At 41.5% G+C, this 7,560-nt stretch overlaps 1 long non-coding RNA gene across 1 annotated transcript; it reads left to right on the top strand.

The window, feature by feature from the left end:
• The first annotated feature begins 5,462 nt into the window (after positions 1-5,462).
• On the top strand, positions 5,463-6,984 carry LOC128697603 (uncharacterized). The gene is made up of 3 exons (XR_008408328.2): positions 5,463-5,595; positions 5,759-5,974; positions 6,797-6,984. It is a non-coding gene; the product is annotated as an uncharacterized lncRNA (long non-coding RNA).
• Positions 6,985-7,560: the final 576 nt, after the last annotated feature.

The raw sequence follows: 7,560 nt of genomic DNA, 5'->3' as shown, positions 1-7,560 counted from the left end.
ACATTGTTATGGTAACACAACACATTGTTGAACTCTCTGGTGAAAGTTGAAATATGAATTCTGATAAATATTTGTTAATTCAACCCGCCGAGTAAGATGCCTCGACACCAGTGAAGGTTTCTCGCGGATTCACAGCTCCTTAATTAAAGTGTATTGGTGGTTTTAGCTTTGAACATGTTGCTTTACACCTGTTTCCCTTGTTCACCTAACAGTAAGTAGGTACCTGAGCGTTAGCCGATTATTGTGGGTCGCGGAATAATCGGCTAACAACATTTAAGGACTAGAATAGAAATAAGACAGACAGTCTCCTATGACACACTGATTTTCTTGGGTTATCCTCAGAGGTTAAAAATCCGACCAAATCTTATCTTTACGATGTCGCAAGAACTACGGGAGGAAGAAATTTGATTTTTATTATAATTTACTGGTTTATGTATGTGTTGTGTTACCCTGACAATGTGTTGTGTTACCCTGACAATGTGTTGTGTTACCCTGACAATGTGTTGTGTTACCCTGACAATGTGTTGTGTTACCCTGACAATGTGTTGTGTTACCCTGACAATGTGTTGTGTTACCCTGACAATGTGTTGTGTCACCCTGACAATGTGTTGTGTTACCCTGGCAATGTGTTGTGTTACCCTGACAATGTGTTGTGTCACCCTGACAATGTGTTGTGGTACCCTGACAATGTGTTGTGTTACCCTGACAATGTGTTGTGTCACCCTGACAATGTGTTGTTTTACCCTGACAATGTGTTGTGTTACCCTGACAATGTGTTGTGTTACCCTGACAATGTGTTGTGTTACCCTGACAATGTGTTGTGTTACCCTGACAATGTGTTGTGTTACCCTGACAATGTGTTGTGTCACCCTGACAATGTGTTGTGTCACCCTGACAATGTGTTGTGTCACCCTGACAATGTGTTGTGTCACCCTGACAATGTGTTGTGTTACCCTGACAATGTGTTGTGTCACCCTGACAATGTGTTGTGTCACCCTGACAATGTGTTGTGTTACCCTGACAATGTGTTGTGGTACCCTGACAATGTGTTGTGTCACCCTGACAATGTGTTGTGTCACCCTGACAATGTGTTGTGTCACCCTGACAATGTGTTGTGTCACCCTGACAATGTGTTGTGTCACCCTGACAATGTGTTGTGTTACCCTGACAATGTGTTGTGTCACCCTGACAATGTGTTGTGTCACCCTGACAATGTGTTGTGTCACCCTGACAATGTGTTGTGTTACCCTGACAATGTGTTGTGTCACCCTGACAATGTGTTGTGTCACCCTGACAATGTGTTGTGTTACCCTGGCAATGTGTTGTGTCACCCTGACAATGTGTTGTGTTACCCTGACAATGTGTTGTGTCACCCTGGCAATGTGTTGTGTCACCCTGACAATGTGTTGTGTCACCCTGGCAATGTGTTGTGTCACCCTGGCAATGTGTTGTGTCACCCTGGCAATGTGTTGTGTTACCCTGACAATGTGTTGTGTCACCCTGGCAATGTGTTGTGTCACCCTGGCAATGTGTTGTGTCACCCTGACAAAGTGTTGTGTCTCCCTGACAAAGTGTTGTGTCACCCTGACAAAGTGCTGTGTCTCCCTGACAAAGTGTTGTGTCTCCCTGACAAAGTGTTGTGTCTCCCTGACAATGTGTTGTGTCACCCTGGCAATGTGTTGTGTCACCCTGACAAAGTGTTGTGTCACCCTGACAATGTGTTGTGTCACCCTGGCAATGTGTTGTGTCACCCTGACAAAGTGTTGTGTCTCCCTGACAAAGTGCTGTGTCTCCCTGACAAAGTGTTGTGTCACCCTGACAAAGTGCTGTGTCTCCCTGACAAAGTGTTGTGTCTCCCTGACAATGTGTTGTGTCACCCTGACAATGTGTTGTGTTACCCTGACAAAGTGTTGTGTCTCCCTGACAATGTGTTGTGTCACCCTGACAATGTGTTGTGTCACCCTGACAATGTGTTGTGTCTCCCTGACAAAGTGCTGTGTCTCCCTGACAAAGTGTTGTGTCTCCCTGACAATGTGTTGTGTCACCCTGACAATGTGTTGTGTCACCCTGACAATGTGTTGTGTCACCCTGACAATGTGTTGTGTCACCCTGACAATGTGTTGTGTCACCCTGACAATGTGTTGTGTCTCCCTGACAAAGTGCTGTGTCTCCCTGACAAAGTGCTGTGTCTCCCTGACAAAGTGCTGTGTCTCCCTGACAAAGTGTTGTGTCACCCTGACAATGTGTTGTGTCACCCTGACAAAGTGTTGTGTCTCCCTGACAATGTGTTGTGTTACCCTGACAATGTGTTGTGTCACCCTGGCAATGTGTTGTGTCTCCCTGACAATGTGTTGTGTCTCCCTGGCAATGTGTTGTGTCTCCCTGACAATGTGTTGTGTCACCCTGACAATGTGTTGTGTCACCCTGGCAATGTGTTGTGTCTCCCTGACAAAGTGTTGTGTCTCCCTGACAATGTGTTGTGTCACCCTGACAATGTGTTGTGTCACCCTGGCAATGTGTTGTGTCTCCCTGACAAAGTGTTGTGTCTCCCTGACAATGTGTTGTGTCACCCTGACAATGTGTTGTGTCACCCTGGCAATGTGTTGTGTCTCCCTGACAATGTGTTGTGTCTCCCTGGCAATGTGTTGTGTCACCCTGACAATGTGTTGTGTCACCCTGACAATGTGTTGTGTCACCCTGACAATGTGTTGTGTCACCCTGACAATGTGTTGTGTCTCCCTGACAATGTGTTGTGTCACCCTGGCAATGTGTTGTGTCACCCTGACAATGTGTTGTGTCTCCCTGACAATGTGTTGTGTCACCCTGGCAATGTGTTGTGTCACCCTGACAAAGTGTTGTGTCTCCCTGACAATGTGTTGTGTCACCCTGACAATGTGTTGTGTCACCCTGACAATGTGTTGTGTCACCCTGGCAATGTGTTGTGTCACCCTGGCAATGTGTTGTGTCACCCTGACAAAGTGTTGTGTTACCCTGACAATGTGTTGTGTCACCCTGACAAAGTGTTGTGTCACCCTGACAATGTGTTGTGTCACCCTGACAAAGTGTTGTGTCACCCTGACAATGTGTTGTGTCACCCTGGCAATGTGTTGTGTTACCCTGACAATGTGTTGTGTCACCCTGACAATGTGTTGTGTTACCCTGACAATGTGTTGTGTCACCCTGACAAAGTGTTGTGTCTCCCTGACAATGTGTTGTGTCACCCTGGCAATGTGTTGTGTCACCCTGACAAAGTGTTGTGTCACCCTGACAATGTGTTGTGTCACCCTGGCAATGTGTTGTGTCACCCTGACAAAGTGTTGTGTCTCCCTGACAAAGTGTTGTGTCTCCCTGACAAAGTGTTGTGTCACCCTGACAATGTGTTGTGTCACCCTGACAAAGTGTTGTGTCACCCTGGCAATGTGTTGTGTCACCCTGACAAAGTGTTGTGTCTCCCTGACAAAGTGTTGTGTCTCCCTGACAATGTGTTGTGTCACCCTGACAATGTGTTGTGTCACCCTGACAAAGTGTTGTGTCACCCTGACAAAGTGTTGTGTCTCCCTGACAATGTGTTGTGTCACCCTGACAATGTGTTGTGTCACCCTGACAAAGTGTTGTGTCACCCTGACAAAGTGTTGTGTCTCCCTGACAATGTGTTGTGTCACCCTGGCAATGTGTTGTGTCACCCTGGCAATGTGTTGTGTCACCCTGACAAAGTGTTGTGTCACCCTGACAATGTGTTGTGTTAATATAATTTACTGGTTTCTATATGTGCTCTAGATGTGCGTATTAAATACCGCAAACATTAATGTATACTCTCTCACATATGCTAATGTTTTTCGTACATAAAATGAAATTAAATCCAAAACAAACAATAAATATGAATAATGAAGTAAGTTATATAGTTAATTATGTTGCCATTATGTTTATAAATGACGAACGTAAATATTACTTAAAATTATACATGGGATATGTACATAGAGAAGTGTATTTCAGCGTATATCTCTGGCAACGACTTGCAACATTGACCAGTCACACGGAAGCACGAAGGGAAGGAGGTTACTATATATGCGACGGTGGGGAGAGGCCGGGACTAGAACGAGAGGAGGTAGTAGTATAATGGTAGTAGTAGTAGATAGCCCAGGCAGCCGTGCTGACTACTGGCTGAGATAACTTGCAGGATCGTAGTTTTATAAATCACTGAACGGGTGGGGGTTCGAACCCATGGAATGAGTGATGTATCTGAGCGGCTTCGGAAAATAAGTGGAGTTCCTCAAGGATCCATTCTTGGTCTGACATAGATTAAAAATCGCAAAAAATTCTTGAACGATGCAAAATTCCTATGGGAGAAAGAGAACTTGCTTAGGTAAGTGTTATCATCGTTCCGAGGACCCAGGAAAACATAAGTGACACCTTGGAAACGTAAAAGATTATTATTATTATCACTGTGGTATACCTGAATGTAATCTACATCCAAGTACATGTGAGTGCTTGGAGATTGTGCAACTATATGCATTATAACAGACAATATAATTTTCCTACTGACACACAAGACTAGCCAAAAACACAGAAATAAGAAGGAATTTTCAGTCTTAAGGAAAGTGTTGTTACGGCTGATATTAACTTGGCCAGGAGTTAGTACCCCACCCTACATCCTATCCTTCCTTGGCCTGGTGATCGTACCCTCCTACCCCCGTACATTGTCCTCGGACAGGAGCAGGTATCCCCCTTCCTCAACTGGGACTAACTGGTCCAGGACCTCTCCCACATAACCCAGTGTATATAAGCCACAGTTATCGATCAGCACTCACAACTTCTTCAGCTGCAGGTAAGACCTCAACAATTACCTCCAAGATGCTGTAGGACGGACAGCTTCGAGTTCACCACTTCCGGGGAATATAATAATAATAATAATAATAATAATAATAATAATAATAATAATAATAATAATAATAATAATAATAATAATAATAATAATAATAATGAAGGAGGGGTAGGGGTTGTCCTCGAAAAGGTTGGAGAGAGGGGTAAAGGAGGTTTTTTGGGCGAGGGTCTAGGACTTCCAGCAAGCGTGTGTGAGCGTGTTTAGATAGGAGTGAATAGAGACGAATAGTTTTTGGGACCTGACGAGGTGTTGGAGTGTGAACAGGGTAATACTGAGTGAAGGGATTTAGGGAAACCGGTTAGTCGGACTTGAGTCCTGGAAATGGGAAGCACAATGCCTGCACTTTAAAGGAGGAATTTAGGATATTGAAAGTTTGGAAGGACTGCTAAACTGTTGTATCTGGGCGCCTCTGTAAAGACAGTGATTATGTATGAGTGTGGTGAAAATGTTGAAAGATGATGAAAGGATTTTCTTTCTTTTTGAGTCACCCTTTTTGAGTCACAACAACAACAACAACAACAATAATAATAATAATAATAATAATATTAATTAAGTAAAAGTTACTAAAGGCTGGCTGTTTCTGATATTTAAGTAGATCTCATGAAGTGAATATATTTCAGAGTTTGTTAGTAACAAGAGCCAAGATGAAGACTCAGTTAGTGTTGGTGGCAGTTCTGGCCTTCCTGCTGGTGGTGACCCACGCTGCTCCAGCGGTAAGTCTTACTCACTCTTCTCATCTTTGTAATATACCACATATAATCATTGTTTACATCCACACAACAGTATACGTCACTATCCTATCACGGTATATGTCAGTAACCACACTACAAAGAGGGAGAGAGAATGCTTCAGTAACCTTGACTTTCTTCACTGCAGAGTGGCCCCGTCGACCTGTTCTCGTCCTTGGCGGAGTCTCGGGTAGAGAGGGCAGCCCACAGGTGTTGCGCATGCCCAATCATCCGTGAAACAACTAAAATAACCATCATCAGAGAAACGAGATTCCCAACTCGCTCTGGGTTTGGAAGCCAGTGCTGTCCTTGTTGATCCCCTTTCTGAAGTGTCTATGCTGTCTACAACTGACGTGGCCACTTGGTAAGTAGACCCTTTGTGAAACTTATTTTTTACTGGGACAACTTTATGCTATGTTATTACAAACATAGGTACTTATTAAGAGTCTGGCGTACTTAGTTGCAAAGAAAAGAGCACCAGCAAAGTTGGAATAAACAGGGGAGTCAAGAGTTTTGGGATTAAAGTGAACACAAGATTTCTTCTTTTGAGTAACTGTAAATTCTCATCACCAATATTAGTTACAGATACATATAATATTTAAAATAAGTTTGAACAAATGTCATAGTATGAGTAGTTTAAGGAGTGAACATAAGAATGAATACTCTCACTAACTCACCCAGAGTACAAAAACCTGGTATGTACTAATCAGCTGAAAGTGAGTGAGAAATTGATGCTCCAAGTCAGACCCTATTTACAAGGAAGCCTAACCTGTGGCTCCCCTTCTCACTCTGATGGCTGGATTTGGACAAGTGGTAGTTCCCATGTATATGATTAAGATATTTCATTCTCACCAGCTATAAGCCACTCTCCTTCAGAATTATTAATAATGGTATTGAGGATTGTGATACCCGGTGCACACCACACTTTGCCTAGAGAATTAAAAGGTCTTTCAGTAAGACTTGATAAAGCTCCAGTGAAACGACAGATTGTAGCAATATATTTTTCTCCAATGTACGCATTTTTCCAGTATTGTCAGCAGTGTGCACAGTTTTGATAAACCCCGTTGCAAGGCCTACCATCATCCACACATCCTATACACTCGGTACCTCCTTCAACAATCTTCAAAATACTATAATATTTCTCCCATATTCACACAGAGAACTAATAATATGCTCATACTCTCAGGTACTGGACTATGATAATCTATATTGAGACTTGTGAAGAAGATAGACGTAATTTCATCTCACGGAACAGCACGGATGATCGTCTAACTGACAGCCCTCCTGGACCTCTCGTTAATATTTTCTATCAGTTTTGCCCTATTAGTAAACTTGTTAGCTAATCATGTAAAATAAAAATTTAGGTAAACTATATGCTTCATGTTTTTACTTTCCACACTATTCAGAAAATGGTTTATGAAGAGAAATGTGGAGTCTTATCAAACTGATGTCACTCTCGCTCTCATATACGTACATACATTATTATATATATATATATATATATATATATATATATATATATATATATATATATATATATATATATACATATATACATATATATATATATATATATATATATATATATATATATATATATATATATATATATATATATATATATATATATATATATATATATATATATATATATATATATATATATATATATATATGCAAAAAACCACTCTTCGCATCAAGATAGAGTCAAACTGTCTGTTTTCTCATCAATGTTTTTGAGAGCTTTACGAATTTGTAGTCTTGAGTTCATAGATGAGGAAATATCCAAAATTTATGAAAAAGGTAATGATTTAAAATACCCAAGAAATGTAATTGATAAATCTTTTAAAGTTGCCAGAAATACTTTTTACAATCCAAAAAGGGACAACCAGCCTTATTCAACTAAAAATATGTTGGTTCTCCCTTACCATGAAAACTTGGTTGATATGC

Source organism: Cherax quadricarinatus, chromosome 68, assembly GCF_038502225.1.
Source record: "Cherax quadricarinatus isolate ZL_2023a chromosome 68, ASM3850222v1, whole genome shotgun sequence".
NCBI classification, from domain to species: Eukaryota; Metazoa; Arthropoda; class Malacostraca; order Decapoda; family Parastacidae; genus Cherax; species Cherax quadricarinatus.
Note: the sequence above shows the minus strand (reverse complement) of the source record. Positions and strands in the feature narration are given on the sequence as shown.